We start from the raw sequence: 20,416 nt of genomic DNA on the forward strand, positions 1-20,416 counted from the left end.
GAACTATGATAAAAGGGCTATCAAACTGTGCATATCCTTTGATACAACATTGTCTTCACTGGGCCTGTATTCCAAAGAGATCATAAAAAAGGGAAAAGGACCCACATGTGTAAAAATGTAGCAGCCCTTTTTTTTTAATAGTGGCAAGAAACTGGAAACTGAGTGGATGCCCATCATTTGGAGAATAACTGAATAAGTTATGGTATATGAATGTTATACAACATTATTGTTCTATAAGAAACAATTAGTAGGCTGATTTCAGAAAGGCCTGGAAAGACTTACATGAACTGATGCTAAATGAAATGAATATAATCAGGAGAACATTGTACACAACAAGATTATATGATGATCAGTTCTGGCAGATGTGGCTCTTTTCAATAATGAGGTGATTCAGGCCAATTCTTAATAGACTTGTGAAGAAGAGAGCCACTGTGCAGACTGAATGTTGGATCACAACATAGTGTTTTCACCTTTTTTATTGTTGTTTGCTAGCTTTTTTGTTTTCTTTTATTTTTTTTCCTTTTTGATTTGATTTTTTCTTGTGCAGCATCATAATTATGGCAATATATATAGAAGATTTACACATGTTTAACATATATCAGATTACTTGTCTAAGAGAGGGGGTGGGGAGAAGGGAGAAAGAAAATATTTGGAACACAAGATTTTGCAAAAGTGAATGTTGAAAACTATGCATATATTTTGAAAATAAAAAGCTAAAAAATTAAATGAGCAGGCTGTATAAGTAAAATGATTAGAGTATGGCTTTGGGGGTGGATGGAGCTGGGGCTAACTTTCATTTGGGAAATACCTTTGCCACTGGAAGAAAAAGGAAGCTTCAAGAAAGAGGAAGCAGAGAAATTTTCTGCTTTAGTATTGCTCTAGGTTCAATTGAGAGAGGTAATGGGAATCTTCAAGTATAGATTGTTTATTAGTTTAGAGAAGGAGACAGTGATTCATGGTAGAAAGCTATTCAGGATTAAAGATTGTGTGCTTGACCAAAACTTTACTTTGTCATATTTCTTGGGAATCTATCACCCTTGCCCTTACCTCTCCCATATCTACACATGATGTCCTAATTTCTCTTGAGGAGAGACTTCTCAGTCTACATCACCACCTGACTATTATTGAGACATCATCAACTATTTATCCCATTGACAGTTTTAAAGTTAACTTATCCAAAGGCAAACTTATTATGTTCTCCCCAACCCTTTCATCTTCTGAACTTCTATTTTAGTCAGCCATGCCTTCATTCTTCTTGTCACTCAAATTTTCAGCCACTGTGTTTGTTTTCCTGCTTAATATTCCACCCCTTCTCTCTCTCCTCCCTCCCTCCCTCCATCTCTTCCTCCCTCCCTCTCTCCCTCCTCCCTTCCTTCCTTTCTTTTCATATCATCCAAATATTATCCAAGCAATTGTCCCCCTAGGCATCTCAAGTTTATTATAACCAAAACAGAACTTATCTTTCCCCTAATTTTTCCCAATTTATACTACACTCCTCCCTATAGTCTTGATTTCTATTGGAAGTAATATAATTCTAGTCCTGAATTTGCAAGTGAGAGTAATTCTTCTTCTTCATCCCATATAGGCAATCATTTGCCAAGTCTTTTTAATTCTCCCTCAATAATATATCTCCCCTCTGTCTCCTTTTCTCTGCTGACACAGTCACTACCTTAAATTCAGTTTCATAGGCTCTCTTGGCTGAGTACAGTATCTTAATTTGTCTCCCTGCTTTTAGCCGCTATGCAGTTCAATCCATTTTTTAAAATTACAGTTGCCCAATTGATATTACTTAATCACAGGTCTGATCATATTACCTTTCTCCAATTCAATAAACTAAAATAGCTTCTTTTTTATCTCAAGGATAAAGTGCAAATATTTCTCTTTGTTATTTAAAATCAGTTGCAGTTTATCTCCAACCTACTTTTCCAAGTTTATTGTAGATGAGCTCTTTTGTATATTTCATGGTCTGGTCAAATTGACCTGTTTGCTATTCTATATACAAGGCCTTCCATCTAGAATCTCTGTATCTTTGAATAGACCATACACATCTCTTGAAATATATCTCCTTAGCAGCTGTGCCTAGCAGCAGAAGCCTCATGTCTCTCAAGTTTCAGTTCAAGTTCCACTTCCTATAGGAAACTTATTCTGATACCCTCAATCCCACCTAGTCCCTATTGCCCTTTGCATGAACTTTAGTACTTTTATATTTATTTATATGTGTATACTTTGCCTCCAGTAGAATGTAAACACCTAGAAGGAAGGTAATTTTTCATTTTTATCTTTTCCTTCATTGTCTAGCATATGCCTGACACATAATAGGTGCTTAAGAAATGCTTGTTAAATTTACCTTTTGCCATCATAGACTTCTGTCTGGTCCTGTTGGATATTATTATTGCCAAAAGGATTGGTTCCACAAAAGAAATTCTAAATTTGCAGAATCAATAGCCATGAAGTGAAAAATTACTTGACAACATTTTATAGCTCTTTCTGCAAAGGGAGAAAAAGAGTATTCAGAACTCTTTATTCCTCAATATAATAAAGACAATTTGGATGAGAAGGTTGAGGAAATTAAGCTTCAAACAGGAAATGCCCCAATGAATTAAGGATGTGGTCAGAAAATTTTACTTTCTGGAATCAAGGCTAACAAGACAGCATAAAATGATTTAAATTAGCTTTAAAAGTAGCCTATCCTAAGAGATAATTTCTGTTACTTATGAGGTTAGTTAGCATATGATTTTAGATCTCTATGGGATTTTATACCATTCAATCTAAACCAATCATTTTAGAAATGAGGAAATTGACACTAAAATCACACTCCTATGAATTTAGTTAGTTTGTCCCATGGATGGATCCAGCAAATTAAGTTGGACTTGAGCCAAGACAAGAACCTGAGTTTTTGGATACCCAGTTATTCTCTTTCTTTATCAGCAATAGAGTAAGTCAATAAGCATCAATTAAGCACTTAAAATATGCTAGTATTAATATGTTCTGAGTACTAGCTAACAATGTGAAATATAAGAAATATAAAATAAACCATAAATTTGGCAATTATAACTCAAGCTGATGGTGTCTAAAGAAAGAATTTTCCTTTTGTCTTCTACAGTATCCAGAGAAGTTATTTTGAATCTGAATATAGAGATGAACAATTAAGTAAGGCATCATAGTTTGATGGAAAATCACTTATTAAGAATGTACAACTCTATTTACTCTAATTCTGGGCTCATCAATCAACTTTGTGCTTTGTAATTTGTTCAAGAGGCCTGCTCACCAAGAAGTATTGCCTTGTGCAAATGACCAGTACCAATTATCCTACCAGCTATTATTTCCCATGATAAATTCGTGTTCTTGGATTCTGGTTCACAAATTAGCTTCTTGTGAGTTTGGTTAGTGTGATTTGACCTCTAACAACCTGATCATTCTGGCATGAATAGATAAAACTGAATTTCTGAATCTGTAAAGCTGAGGACAAAATTCTAGAACTTTGTACCAAAAGGCTAGTTATCCCTTGAAACCTAGTCTAAAGCTTTGGGCTTTTCTTTATCCATTTTAATCTAAATAGAAGCAGGAATACCTGGAAAATGTTTTGGTTTAAAAATCCCTTCCACCAAATAAAAAGATACCCAGAATCTAAATAATGAATCTGAAGATAATTGGGGGTTGAGACTATATAGTTATTAATTACATTAAGATGAGAAATTTGGGAATAGTTGAAACATTATAATTCAGAGACTTCTGTTATAGTTAGTAGTTATCTGGCCAGATCAGAGACAATAACTTGCTGGCTTAAACATTTTGTTAGGAGTGGTGTCTAAAACTAAATTGAACATACAAATAAAGGGAATGATATATAGGCAGGTTTTTTTTTTTAAATAAACTCAAAGCCATCAAAATTAACGACCTATTTCTTACCTCATAAAAGTCCTTAAAATGAAATGTGACCACTTTTAAATTAAGTCTGGCCAGTTTCATTCAAGAAAGGATTGCTTTAAATCTACTGCTATTCCATGACTGTATTATAATTCTTAGTCCCAGCAGGAGAGAGCAGGTGAACACGTAAAAAGAGAATCTGGCACCTTTGTAGCTACTATTAGAAAAAAATTACAACTACTCAACTGAGATATGTATTCACTCAAGAATTTGGCCAACATTTTGAACCTTCAGGAATAGAATTAAGTATTGATTCCAAGATAAGCATTTTTGTAATAATCTAATTTTGTTCCAATCAAAGAGTGTAATAGAATGAGTACATTTGGAATGTTGCTATGACATAACTTGCCAAATTTAGTGGGGCTCAGGTTCAATGTGATCACCATCTATATGGATTAGTTAATAACATCATGCATAGTTTTAGAACTTGAAGTGACCTCATCTGCTCTAGTAGTGTCAAATTCAAATAGAATTGAAGGCTACTAAACTATATATTAATTTCCTGATAGATCACATATTGACTTAGAAAATCACATATGTTTATATATTTCTTTTTTTATTGGCACATTGACACATTCAAATAAATTGTTATTGTTCAGTCATTTCAATCATATCTGACTCTTTGTGGCCTCCATTAGGAGTTTTCTTGACAAAGATAGTAAAGTGGTTTGCTATTTTCTTCTCCAGCTGATTTTACAGATGAGGAAACTGAGGCAAAAACAGGGTTAAAAATTTGTCCAGGGTCACACAGCTAGTAAGTGTCTGAGATGGGATTTGAATCCAAGTCTTCCTGGCTTCAGAAGTGTCACTCTATTGATTAGGCCACCTAGCTGACATTAAAATCTATATTTTAATCTGGTTCAGGGTCGGCTGGGGGCTGCATATGAACTATGGACCATATATTTGTCCCTTCTGATATACTTCATCCCTCTAGTGTTACAGAGGAAGCCAAATGGAAGGAATCTTAGTTCTAAAGTCAGAGGACCAGATTTCATATACCATTTCTGACGTATATCCGTTGGCAAGTCCCTTAATCTCCCTATGCCTCAATTTCCCTCATCTGATAAATGAGAGGATTGAATTAGATGACCTTTCAGTTCTAGAAGTTTGATCTTATAACATTCTCAGTCTTCCAGGCAGTCAATGGCAGAGTCAGGTCTTGAATCTGGTCTTGAGTTCAGGTCTAGTAGTCATTCTGCTATTCCAATGTTGCTTCCCATATTGAAGGTATAGGGGAAAAAAATTAGAATTCAGTCCCATCTATTTTGAGGCTTGGCTTATGGGATGAGATTGATCTTAAAATATATACTTTGATTTACTTTACAGAAGGATTGAGTCTAAGATGGCATTGACAAAACATTTGCATGACAAGCTGATTCTTTTGCTTTTCACTTGGGAGTTTTGCTAAGTTATAGGACAAGTAGTATCTTGTACTTTGTTTTTGCCATACCTTTGTGAGATGAGCCTATGAAGCTGTGTAGACTAAATGGAGATTTCTAAAAAGTGAAATTAGTCTAGTTTACAAAGACATCTCAGTAAAGCATGTTATGAGAATGATTACATTTATTTGCAAAAAGAGGATTTTTTTTTTTTGTAGGTAAGGCAGACTTAATCATATTAACTGTTCTTTGAAATTCTACATTCTTTAATTATTGTCTTGCCCTGATCTGACTTCTGTTTTCAATGGGGAAATGGGAAAGAGAGGGAAAAAGAAAGGAGAAACAATAGAATTAGTTGGAAAACACTGGATTTGAATAAATCTAGAATACAAGTATAGAAGAAGAAGGTTACGGCATTGAAAATCATTTCAATTAATATGAATCTTTAGTTTATAGACAATCTAGTTGTTCAATTAGATTTCTATCTCTAATCACTATGGTGTTCATTTTCAGTTCTTCCAAAGAAAGTATTCTGATACTAGAAGCATATAAAACTTTGGCTAATATGGAGAGTTTCTGTTGTGAAAATTCCTTTCTATAATTTACATTAGGAATCATGTAAGATCTCTTAAGGATCTTAAGGATTTTTTTTTTTTTAAACATGTGGAGGTCAAATGGCTTGTTCAGATTCATACATCCTGTAAGATGGATTATAAACCTTGGTCATCCTGACTTCAAACCCAGTACTCTCTCAATTATGCCTTGACTCAAATATCTTCTTATGTTGAAACTTTCCTTAGTGTCTGAATCAAGAATATTTAAAATACTACATTATACTATATTACTATTACTACATTATAGCTGTTTATTTTATTATTATTTTTTGATTGAATTTGTGATTTGAACTAGATGGGCATAGGGAACTTTTGTTGAATATTGGATGTTTTCTCTATCAATGCAACAATTAATATTTTTAAAAAATATTTATTTGATTTGTTTTTAATTTGTGAAATAAAATAAACATTCCTATAACTTAGCATAAAAAGATGATTGCACCTAAAACTGTAAGTCTACTATGTACAACTTACTATTCCTTTTAAATATGCAACTAAGTTATCATGTAAATTCTTTTTCTTTCATCCCTTCCCCTTCCCAGAAATAGCCATCATGAGACACAAATAGGTATGTATGTATGTGTCTGTGTATGTAAAATTATTCTATACATATTTCTATTTGTCAGGTCTTTTTCCGTCTGTGGATAGTATCTTTATTCATTTGTTTGTAGTTAATTTGGGTATTTATAATAGTCAAAGTAACTTATTTGATCAAAATGATTTTTAAAATAACATCACTGTTACTGTATATAATGTTCTCTTGATTCTGTTCCTTTCATATTTCATTATCTCATTCATATCTTTCTATTTTTTCCTGAGATCATTGAGTTCATAATTTCTTATAGCACAGTAATATTCCATTGCAATCATATACTACTACTTGTTCAGCCATTCCCCAATTGCTTGATATTTTGATATCAAAATGGGGATACCAAGACATTAAATGACTTGTCTAAGGGGTGGAAATCCTTGAATCAAACTCTTTGATTCTAAGGCCATCTCTCTATCAATTCTATCATGCTGCTCCTCATAATTTTCTGTATGTATATATCCATGTATACATAAACATAAAGCATTGTCTATATTTGGCCTGTATATAAATGTAATATGGAGACACAGCTTTAAGAATTAAGAACATAGAATTTGTAATTGAAGCTATGAGAGTGAAAATTTTTTAAAAGAGTAAAGTGAAGCAAGATAAGAGAAGAAGCCTAAGGACAAGACTGAATCACCAGCAATAAAATCCCAGAATGTGAAAAGCTAAAACAGCTAAGTCTGAAGATGACAGACAAGCACAAATAAGAAGCATCTTAAAGGATTATTGCAAAGTGCAACTTGAGGCAATTATAAGATCCCAATAGGTACAGAATGCTAAGGTATTTATTTTTTCAACTATAATAATAGCTCGCATTTATATAGCACTTTTAGGTTTGTGAAGCACTTAACATGCATTATCTTTTTTTAAATCTTCATAAAAAAGCTGTATGGAGAGTGTCATTATTATCTGCATTTTACAGAGGAGAACTGAGACTGGGAAAAGCTAAATGACTTCACTAAGGTTATATGATTAGTAATTGTTTGAGGCAGGATTTGAATTCAGAACCTTTTGTCCTTTAAATCCATTGGTCTACCTATCATGCCACCTAATTGTTTTAGCAAGAGACTGAAAAGTTAAAAAAAAAAAAGGTTATTTTGTTTATACCATATATATATATATATACATACACATGTGTATATTTTGTATATACAGACATATACATATATGTAGATACATATATATATATATATATATATATATATATATACACCTATTATATAAACAAATACATAGGTAATTTTTTTTGAATCCTAGGCCATCTTCAGTCACTTTAATTCTTGTCTTGTCACTGGACTGGAGGAGAGAGAGAGGCTGATGTCTTTTTGAACCTCTACTTCACTTAAATTCAATTTACTTGCAAGCCAAGATATCATTCTTGTAATGGTGATGTCATTGATCCTCTTTGAGAAAGAAGGATGACCAATGTTCTGTGAGTTTATTGATTGCCCTTTGGGAACCCAACCTTCCAGTGTGAATTGGTCTTTTCTTTTTCCTCCCTCCCTCCCTCCTTCTCTCTTTCCCTCCTTCCTTCCTTCCTTCCTTCTTTCCTTCCTTCCTTCTTTCCTTCCTTCCTTCCTTCCTTCCTTCCTTCCTTCCTTCCTTCCTTACTTCCTTCCTTCCTTCCTTCCTTCTTTCCTTCCTTCCTTCCTTCCTTCCTTCCTTCCTGTCTTCTTGCCTCCCTCCCTCCCTCTCTCCCTTCTTTCTTCCTCCTTCCCTCCCTCCTTTTCTCCCTGCCTCTTTCCTTCCTTCTTTCCTTGCTTGCTTCCTTCCCTCCTCCCTTCACTGAAATGACTATGCCTTAAAACCCAAATCATTGGAATTTTCATTGAATGGCCAATAATAAGACTTACTCATTGAATGGGAATTATCTCAGACAAACTGAGACTTGGGAAAGATAAGAAGGCCAAGGTCCCTTGCTGCCACATGGCAGCTCTGTTTCACTTAAATCCAATTCTTTTCTAAATCAATGCGACTTATAATGATAGTGACATTAGCCTTTTTCAAGAATGACAGATAAACAACAACCACTAGCAATATTTCTCTACAAATACCATTAGTTTAAAAAGATAAAATATTGAATTTTCTAATTCTAAATGCTCTGCCCTCCATAGTTTTAGTGTGCTAACTTTCAATGGCTTGGGACATAGGAAAAGGAGTTGGGGGGTGGAGTGGGAAGAACAGGAAAAAAAAAAGAGACAATAAAATTGTTGTTTTTGTAAACACATATAGGTTTTAATAAGATCCTGTGGTAGTATAAGCTTTTTGAACTTATAAAAATTCTCCATTTCAAAAATTTTCCAGATCAGTCTCTACACCATTTGAACACATTGGTTGTCCAGAACTCACTGGCCATTTGTATGTTATGAAGATAAAATCTTTACTTGTCTGGGTCTGACTTACTTCTTCTCTTGAGTGGGTGATCAGAGAAGTAGTGTTTTTCAAAATTAATAAAAGAAGAATAATTCTTCTCTGGAATAGATACTTAATGTCAAAGGATGACTAGAAATTTCTAACAGGCTGCTTTAGAAATAAACACAGTGAATGAATAAATCAGCTCAGTAGCAAATTTGAATGTGTCCAATGTGAGGAAGTTTTTACTTTACTTGACAAGAAAATAAAGACAGTGAACAGACTTTTAAATGTACTGCTGATGTAGATTAACATGCATTTTGGCAGGTGCAGGGTGCTGAAATATACATGATAATAGTTTAAATGTAAATAGGGTTAATGAATTTTAATATTCTTCTAAATCATGTATTCATATTTCCATTTGCATAGTGACTTATTTCTCAAGCTCCTTTGTAAATATTTTAATGAAATAAACATAAGAGACGAGCACAAAGGAGCACATGGAATTAGCTCAGCAGATAGCACTATGTAAAGGTAAATTGGAGTCATATCACAGGATCACAGACATCAGGGATGGAAGAATCGAATAAATAAACCAGCTGATCCCCTTTGGTGGGTGGGGGGAGGGAGGGAGGATGGAAAGCAGTGGGGAGAGGGCTGCTTTCTGTCTGAGAGGGTTTCGAAGGAGTAGCTTGGTTGAACCTTACATGCCTCAAGTGACAGGCCTTCTGAACTCCCTGTCAGTGGAATATTTTCTCCCCTACACTTTGTGTTTGAAGAGTCTGTAGTGCCACAAACTTGATTTGCGGCAGATAAAGGTGATTTTAGGTATCCGCCCAAGTCACCTCAGGCATAAACACTATCAACTGGAAAGGTTGGCATCATACTGTGAATAGCCAGAATTGTAGGGGAAAACAATTCAGCAAAGGTAAAATTGTCTTCCCTGAGAAGTGAATAGAAATGAGTGTTCTTTATTTTTCTGTTCCATTTCTGGGATTTTTTTTAAAAAAGAAAGAGAAACTTCCCCAGTTTGCCCTTCCTCTCCAACTACTGTTTTGTCTAAGGTAAGTCAGGCTTGGTTGTTATAGCTGGTCCTTCAAACCTTTCAGCTGGTGAATGCTGGCTTCTTTATCATTCCAGTTGTACAGTGAGGAAATCCAAAAAACATGGAAAGTCATTTATTTATCAAGTATTCATTGAATGCCTATGAAATGGCTGTCTCTGTGCTACTAATAAGAGAATGGATACAAATAGAATCAATCAATCAATTAATCAACAAATAAGCTCTATTGGATTGCAGAGTCATGAAACATTTGTGACTAGTTCTGCTGGGCTTTCTGGAAAGATATGTGTTGAGAAAGGAATCGACATTATAAATAAGGGTCTTTTAAGCAGTGGTGATTCTGCTGTTTAATGCATAACTGAATTTACACGTCTGGAAAGCTATTAGTCTAACTCAGAGGTTGTTAACTTGGGGGTTGCAAACATTTCAAAAAATTTTTTTTGATAATTATATTGATTTCCTTTGTAACTTGGGGTATTTTATATTTTTGAAAACACTCTGAGAAGCAGTCTATGGACTTCATCACACTGTTCACAAATGTCACAAAAATTAGGGAGCCTTGTTCTAAATGATTAGAGTCCACTCCTGGGTCAAGAATGTGCTGGTTCTCTCTTGAGCAGTTCTGATACCTTATTAACCAGTGACATGACTGTTTACACACACACACACACACACACACACACACGTGTGTGTGTGTGTGTGTGTGTATTTCTCCCCATTCAGCAACCATGATTTAAAAAAAAAGCTTTTTCTGATCCCTTTTTGAGTATTCATTCAATAAGAATTTATTTGTTGGTATTGTTCAGTCATTTCAGTAGAGTCTAATTCTTTTGTGACCCCATTTAGGAATTTTTTGGCAAAGATACTAAAATGGATTATTATATCCTTCTCCAGCTCATTATAACTGAGGCAATCAAGGTTAAATGACCCATCTAGGGTCACAGAGTTAAAACGTGCCTGAACACCAATTTGAACTCAGGTCTTCTTGACTCTAAACCTGGTGCCACCTGCCTGGTCAAGTATTTAAGGGCTGATTATGGGCCAATCACTGTACTATGTGCTGCAGATACTGTGAAGGAAACTATGTATAAATGTTAGTAAATATAGAACATACAGAGCCAATACAAAGCCATTTCAGAAGAATATGGGAAGGTCAGTAGCAACTGAGGGGATCAGGAAAAGAGATGGCATGAGCTAAATCTTGAAAGAAGCTAAGTGATTCTAAGAGGCAGGGCTGAGGAGAGAGTACCTTAAAGACATGAGGAGAAGCTATTTTTGAACCCTGGTGGCTCCTATTGGAAATTACTTTAACCTTCCTGTCTTCTTATTAACTATTGGCATGATGGTAATAATAATGTACTGCACACATGAAATACAATTCTGCACCCGAGGACCGCAGTGTAATGATTTAAGGTCAGACAACACAGATTCAAATTCTGGGTCTGTTGCTTATTGCCTATATTCCCTTTGATGTCATCAAGGGTTTCTGAACTGCCATTTCCTTCATTTGTATAATGAAAGGGTAGGACCAGGTGACCTCTGTGGTCCCTTCTATCTCTAAGACATTGCCATTCTGTGATTCAGTCCAGTTATCCTCAGTTTGTAATGAGGCTGTTTCATTTGCCAGGCAACAACCACTAAAGAAACTATAAAGTAAATGGAGAAACATTATATTTCCTTATGCTTTGCCATTTATTTAAGAGCTTACATCTGAATATATGGTGCCAAATATCTTATCAATCTCACTTTAACATAATATCTTATTATCCAGGAGCTGGGCATTTCAGAACTTTGGGAGAGGCTGGTGACATTGGTATTCCTGTAAGGTGTAAGGAGTGGTGTGATCTGATAATTTGATTTGACATTTTTCTGTAGCCATAATAGGAAAATTTTCCTTGTATTCAAATGTAGGACAGTCAGCAGAGGGAGCTAGAATCAATAAACTGGAAATCTGGGAACACAAATAGAAAAGTATGGAGATTTCATGAAAGAACCAGATCTAAAGGAAGGTCAGAAAGAGTTCAATCAGGATTTTCTGAAGTGGAGAGAAAGTTGGGAGAAAGAAGCAAAAGAGATTGGGAGATTACTATAAGTAAAAATAAGAAAGAATTTTTAAAAAGCAGGGAAGAATTAAAAGATTTGATTACCAGCTGTCATTACTTCAAATGACAAGACGAGTTAATTGCCCATGTAATCCTAGCATACATCTTTCAACCTGCTCTACTTCACTCATGAGAATCATAAATAAATCTTGGACAAAACTTTTCTTAGTCTCAAGAAGCGGATTTGAATCAAAATTTTGGCTTAGGAGAAGTGTGAATGGCATTAACTCTCACATATACTATGCTTTTTAGTAGATTAGCCATATTTTGAAAACCCTAAAATTAGGTCTGACAAAGGATTTTCCTTTATGGGATTATTTCTGAAATAATAACTTTTGTTTTATTGAAATGGAAAAATCTAGGGCACAGGAAAACTGTCCTTAACATGAAAAAATATGCATTTAGGTAGGATTAGAAAACCATAGAATATCAGAGGTGGAAGGGCCTTTAGAGGTTATTTGGTCCAGTCTTCTAATTTTATATAGCTCCTTAAGGATAAAGCTTACCTTATTTATGTTTCCATATACTCAGTGCTTTTATAGTGCTCTGTACAGAGTATGTACTTATTAAATATTAGTTGAATTAAATTAAATTGCATGAGAATTCAATAGTCAACAAATATTTACCAGCATTTACTATATGTCAAGCATTGTGTTCGGTAGTGGGAATACAAAAAAAGATTAAAAAAAAGTCAGTCCCTTCCCTCAAAGATCATAAAGTAAATTGCAAGAGACAACATAGTACATTCAAGATATATCAAGATATATCTACAAACTAGATGGAGGCAATCTGAAAGAGGAAGGTATTGGCAATTGGAGTGAATGAGAAAAGACTTCTGTAAAAAAAGTGAGAGGTTAATTGAGTCTTAAAGGAAGCCATATAAACAAAGAGGGAAAGACCATTTCACATTTGTTCCCTTGATTTTCAAAGAGGATCAGTGACATCAAGAATGATGATGTCTTGATATTTAGGCTTCAGAGTTACAAAGATGAAAAATAAAATGATGTATTCTGGGAACTTTCTTTCTTTTTGTTTCCTATTTGCATAACTACTTTTCTTGATATAATATTGGTAATAATGGACATTCTTGCTTTGTTCCTAATAATATTATAAGGCCCTTTGAATTTCTTTAATACATATAAATCTTTGCTCTTGGTTTTATGTCAATAAGTTATTGTCTTTTAATTTTTATGTTTTTTGGTGTTTGATAGCAAAGAAAGTAATGTAGATTCAGAAGATATGAAGAACTAAAGGATAAAATCTAGGCTCATTGAATTTCTGTATCTAATTTGCAACATACTCTGTTAATCTTGGATTGGCTTCATCAGCCACCTCTAACTCCACAGATAAATTAATAACTCAAAGAAGACATCATTATAGTCACAGAAATTGCCAAAGGAAAGAGATAATACTATAGTTCTGTTTAAAAAAAATCAAAGCCAGACACCATCTTCTAGGAGTCTATTAAACAATGCTGATGAATGTGTTTTTTGCCGCCATAAATTTGCTCATCCCATTCAAAAGGCCTTCATATTTATACTCAATAGCTAGGGCATGAAAACTGTGAAATGAATAACAATGTTGTCAACTGACCAATTTAATCACATTCTGTATATAAGGGGCCCTCTGGCCTTATAGTGAAAGTTGAGGAATTCCATAAGTCCTTTTTGTTTCACTCTAATGGATAGGATACTTTCCAAGGCACTGAACTGGTCTTAGTGAAATCCTAAATATAAAACTTAGTGGCAGCAGGGATTAACTGTGACACTACAAAGTGTTGACTCAATTTATCTAGCAACAAATCTAGGTTGACACTAACATTTTCTTACTAAACATCAATGTAGAAAATCCTGATTGTGAAATTCTATCTTTAGTGCATTGACTTTGCTGAATAATAGTTCATCATAAACAAAAGTTGAGGGCAGCACAGTCCCAGGCTATGTTGATCCCAAATTGGCTAGATATATAGGCAAGCCAAGAGCGAACAGAACAGCACTCAGATATGTGCAAAGTATTTACTGTTGCAAGGATACAATAAATGAAAGCTTGGGAGAAAACCACATTTATAGATTTTTTTTTTTCAGGCTTTGGAAACCTGAGAAACTGCCTGGAAAATCCATGTTTTGTGACTTGGTGTCGTTAATTCAATTTCTTCCCTAGGTTTCTCATTTAAAAGTGTCTTTGAGTTTTCATAGCCTCACTCCCCACCCCCCCTCTCCTTTTGGTGGGAAAATAGAAAATAATTCATTTGTTCTTTGTTGTTAAAATATGAGGTTTGCATGTTGGTCTTATCTATACTTGAAAAATCTATACATGTGAAAATTTAAAACAAAGCCCTCTTAATAGCAAGCATTCCATGTAAGGTGGGAATGGGAAACTCAGACAGTGTTAGTGTTATGGTCAACTCTAGAATACTAATGACAGATTATTCTTCTAAGTACATCCCTTCCAGTTGAATGCTGAAGGATTGAAAGGGGTCTAATTTAGTAAAGCTTTGGAACTAGGCAATGAAGGGGAAATGGGAGAGAGGGAGATTAAATAGAAGTTTGTATGTGTGTTTCTGTGTGTATGTGTCTGTATTTATGAGGGAGAGAGAGACAGAGACAGATGAAAGAGAGAGAAAGAGAAAGAGAGAGAGAGAGAGAGAAAGAGAGAGAGACAGAGAGACAGAGACAGATACACACACACACACACACACACACAGAGAGAGAGAGAGAGAGAGAGAGAGAGAGAGAGAGAGAGAATTATTTAACTGGAACCTTAATTTTTTGTCCAGCCTTAATTTTTGTATTATCATATCACCAGTGTCTTCTCCATTAAGGGCAATGGCTGAAAATTGATTCAAGTACATAAGACTGTTGTCTCAATACCAGAACAGTAGCCTTCATTATAAAATGCATAATACTTGTATTTTCAAATTTGTCCATTATTATGACATTGATGTGTTAGGGTCCTAAAGTAGCCAATGATGGATTCTGTCTTGCCCCACTCATCAGGGACATACAACAAACAAATGCTTCTTGGCTGACTGATTTTTTTTCTCTCTGCTACTACTTATTATCTTGAATAAACAGTAAAGTGCTTTGTTTTTTCATGTTTATATAGAGAAGCAGCACCATTTAGTGCCTATAGTGATGTACTTGGAATCAGGAAAACTTGGGTTTATCTTTCTTTGTCTCAGTGAATATTGTGTGATTCTGGCAAGTCACTTTTTCCTCCTCTGTAAAACACAAGGGTAGAACCAAAGGACTTCTATTATCCCTTCCCCCCCCCTCAAAATCTATGATCCTATGTTTATATCCCCTGCCCTCCAAATATATGATCCTTGAGGGAAGAAATTTGTCTTACTCTTTTTTGATGACTCATAGGTAGCATAGTGGATAGAGGGTTGACTGGGGATCAAGAAGAATTTAGTTCATATCTTTCCTCAGATACTAGTTTGTATGACTCCTTATCTCTTCTCAGCCCCAGTTTATCATCTGTAAATTGGCAATAATAATAGCCATCTACCACACAGGAAGGATCTAATGAGATAACATGTAAAATGCTTTTCAAAACCTGAAGTACTATACAAACACTACATATCTTTCTCCTCCTTCTCTTTGATGAGTACCTACTAACATTAGCATATTGTACATAGTAGACATTCAGAAAATTGTCTTATACATTTACATTCATTATGAGATTTTCAAGACTTTGCAAAACTTCTTTTAAAAAGCATAAATCTATGATTTTTAAAATTGCTTTTATTCGTCTTCTCTTTCACTGTTTGCTGTTTAAGCAGTTATACATCCTCATTAGTTCTTCAGTTAGCTCTTTTTAGGGTGAGAGTCATGATTTTCTTATTCAACTTTCTAAACAAAAACTCTCCACTGGTCCTCTGCATCACTTTTGTTGAGAAGGAGAAACACCCACCTTCCTGCCTTCTTCATTATGACCAGGCAGAAACAGAAATATGTTATAGCTGACAATTTATAAATTCTATTTATTCAAAAGAAGTAAAGATACTAAAAATAAAATGTAAAAACAAGATGTTATATATGTATATCTAAAATATATGTTACATAAAATTGTACCTTGTATTATCAGACAGAGAGATGAAATAGTGTAGTGAAGAGAAATGGCCTTAATGTCAGGAAGATTTGAATTCAAATCTTTTCTTTGACAAATTTTATCTTTGTGACTATAGTCAAATGTCTTAAACTGTTGCTTGTTCCAGTCAATTCCTTAAAAATGGATATTAAACATATATTGAATTTCTTGCCGTCTAGGGGAGGAAATGGGAGAAAGGGAGGAAGAAAAATTTGGAGCACAAGGTTTTGCAAGAGTGAATGCTGAAAACTATCTTTGCATATATTTTGAAAACAAAATGCTATTCTTTTAAAATAACTGTAGACAAAATAAAATATTTGGGTGCCTATCTGCCAAGACAAATCCAGGAACTATATAAATACAATAACAAAACACTTTTCACACAAATAATGTCAGATCTAAACAACTGGAAAAATATTAATTGCTCATGGATGGGCAGAGCTAATATACTAAAAAATGACAATTCTGCCTAAATGGGTCTACATGTTCAGCGCCATACCAATCAAACAACCAAAAAATTATTTTATAGCACTAGAAAAAATAATTAAAAAATTCATCTGGAAGAACAAAAGGTCAAGAATATAAAGGGGAATTAATGAAAAAAAACAAAACAAAAAACAAAGGATGGTGGCTTAGCAATACCAGACCTAAAACTATATTACAAAGCAGCAGTCATCAAAAACATTTGGTACTGGCTAAGAAATAAAGTGGTGGATCAGTGGAATAGATTAGATACACACAACACAATAATCAAGGCCTATAGCAATCTAATATTTGACCCACAAACTCCAGCTTCTGGGATAAGAACTCTATTATTTGACATAAATTGATGTTACAAACCTGGCATAGACCTACATTTCACATTCCCATACTACAATAAAGTCAAAATGGGTACATGATTTGGGTATAAAGGGTGATACCATAAGCAAATTAGGAGAACAAGGGATAATTTACCTCTCAGATCTTTGGAGAAGGGAAGAATTTATGCTCAATTAAATAACATGAAAGGCAAGATGGACAACTTTGATTACATTAAATGAAAAAGGTTTTGCATAAATAAAACCAACAGAAACAAGATTAAAAATGAAATACAAAGCTGAGAAAAAATTTACAGTCAGTGTTTCTGATAAAGGTCTCATTTCTAAAATATATAAAGAACTGTGTCACATTTATAAGAATACATTACAACTCATTCCCCAATTGATAAATGGTCAAAAGATATGAATAGAAAATTTTTAGATGATAAAATTAAAGCCATTTATAGTCATATGAAAAAATTCTCTAAATTGGTATTGATTAGAGAAATGCAAATTAAAACAACTCTGAGGTACCACCTCATACCTCTCAGATTGACTAAGATAACAGGAAAAGGTAATGATAAATGTCTGAGGGAATGTGGGAAAACTGGGATGCTAACGCATTGTTGATGGAGTTGTGAAATGATGTAACCATTTTGGAATGCATTTTGTAACCATGTCCAAAAAGCGATCAAATTGTGCATACCCTTTGATCCAGCACTGCCACAACTGGTTCTGTATCCCAAGGAAATCATAAAGGAATGAAAAGGATCACATGTGCAAAAATATTTGTGGCAGCTTTTTGTGGTAGCAAAGAATTGGAAAAGGAGTAAGTGCCCATCATTTGGGGAATGGCAAACAAGTTGTTGTGTATGAAGGTAATGGAATATTATTGTTCTATAGAAATGATGAACTGATGCTGAGTGAAACAAGCAGAACCAAGAATACATTGTACACAATAACAGCAAGAATGTGTGATGATTAATTATGAAAGAATTGGTTCTTCTCAGTGTTTCAGTGCTCCAGGGCATTCCCAATAGACTTTGGAAAGAAAATGCCATCTACATCCAGAATAAAAAAAACACCTATGGAGATTGAATGTAAATCAACATATGTTATGTTCACTTCTTTTTTCATTTTTCTTTTTTTTTTTTTCCTCTCCCATGGTTTTTCCCTTTTGTTCTGATTTTTCTCTCCCAATATGATAAATAAACAATGTGTATAAAAAATAAATAAATAAATAAACAAAAATAAAATAAAAAGTTAATATTAAGAAAAAAAAAAAGAATGGCACTTAGAAATGAGTCCTCATTTGCCATAGGGAAAGGCAATGAAATTATTGGTGTAGAACCTTCCTTTTCTCAAAAATTCATATTATGTATTAGTCATCAGATATATTAGTCATTCAGATATCATATATATTAGTCCATCCTGACTGAAGGTAAGGTCTATTACATTGTTTCTTCCACTGGCTCTATTTTAGCCATTGGGGCCTCTAAGACTCTTAGTTCACATGAATTAAATCCATTCTAATCATGGGCACCTGACCCAGAGAAATTCACTTTCTCTCTTTGATTCTTTGTTCTCAGGAAAACCTCCAAAATAAAGCTTAGGTGTGATGCATGCCTAGGTTTCCCCAAATATTTATAACAGGATACCAAACAGATGCACAATATACAATTTTGGTAGAATTTATACAATTTGATAGAGTCATACAATTTAGTATTTAATTAGTTCCATTAGATTAGGGACAGATTTTACTCTTATCTTTGTATTCCCATGATCCTAGCATAGTACTTGACACATAGTAGTTGCTTAACTAATAAATGAATATATGTTGATGGATTGAATATGGGTATTAGATAAGGGACCATCAATATTTCCCATATAGAAAATACATAAAATGTGGAGGATTTGCAGGACTTTATGAACAAATGCAAAAAACAGAAATTACTCAAATATCCCATTAGGCTTATTAGACTCTCTTTGGAAAGTAAATATACTTTGGCGAAGATGCTAAACAACAAATCACTACCTTGCTGAACTAACTCATGATAACAGTGGGATTGGCAGAGTTCACAATTCTTGTCAGCAAAGAATAAGATTCAGTTTGTCAACCACAGGGTGATGCTCTGTTGGATATCTTTGTCCTTCTCGAAGAACTATTCCATGGGGAGGTTTTCTCTCTCTGTAGGGGACTATTGTTTGAGTGATACTAAGAAACTCTTGAAAACTCTTGAATATGTGGAAAGGCAAAGAGATAGAGGCCCTATAACTTTTGTCTCTTGATGAGAATGACCATTTTTATACTACCCTCCATTTTAGTGTAACATGAACAGTCACATTTACTTTCATGCATTCAGGCTTTACATTTGCCTTGTCTCCTTGCTAAACTTTTCCTAATATATTGTTATTATTATCAATGACCTTCTCACAGTGACAGATAAGGTTGTAAGATATTGTAAATCCAAACTGGAGAACTGTACAATCTATCATCACAGCTCCTTGTATGAAACGTGGTTTCTTCATTCTTAGTTAAATTCGTGAAGCAACATAACTGTCTTAGCTTTTTAATTTTTCATTCCCTACTATAAATAATCATTGGAAATTGAAAGTAGAGCTCATATAAATGACAGATTTTTTCTATGAGTCATTTGACTTCTCTCTGCTTGTAATATTTAAAACGTTTTAAAAATTAATTTATGCCCTAAAATTGAGAACTATGGGTTCTTTTCTTAAAATATTAGAACAATTTCCCCTCCTTCCTTCCCTCCCTTGCTCCATCCCTCCCTTCCTCTCTCTCTCTTTCTTCCTTCCCTCTCTCCCTCCCTTCTTCCCTCTTTCTCTCCTTCCTTCCTTCCTTCCTTCCTTCCTTCCTTCCTTCCTTCCTTCCTTCCTTCCTTCCTTCCTTCCTTCCTTCTTTCCTTCGTTCCTTTCCTTCTTGCTTCCCTCACTCCCTCCTTCCTTCCTTCCTCCTTCCCTCCCTCACTCCCTCCCTCCCTTTCCTCCCTCCCTCCCTTTCCCCCCCTTTCTTTCTGTCTTCTTGTACAAATTGACCAATATGGAAATGTTGTATATGATTGCACATGTACAACCTATAACAGATTGTTTAGCATCTTAGGGAGGGGAGAGAGAGGGAAGATATGGAAGATGATTTGAAACTCAAAATTTAAAAAAGTTAAAAAAACCCCAAGACTTAGAAATATGTTAAAATTCTTTAAACATGTAATTGGAGGAAAATAATTATTATTTGCCATTAGAGATTTTTGTACTTGGGACCAACTATGAACTATTCCCAAGATATGGAAAGTCCATTCTCAAAAATTCTGGTCTCTGACTTACACTTGAAAAAGGAATGAAAAGTAGGTGATGATCAGAAATTTATAGTTGGCTCATAATCTTTGTCAGTTATGAACTCCCTGATCAACCTCCGATCAAACCCACATAAAAATAGCCATTCCCCATGATATGACTGACTTTTTTGGGTATGGCTAA

The sequence above is a fragment of the Sarcophilus harrisii genome, chromosome 3 (genome assembly GCF_902635505.1).
Source record: "Sarcophilus harrisii chromosome 3, mSarHar1.11, whole genome shotgun sequence".
NCBI lineage: Eukaryota > Metazoa > Chordata > Mammalia > Dasyuromorphia > Dasyuridae > Sarcophilus > Sarcophilus harrisii.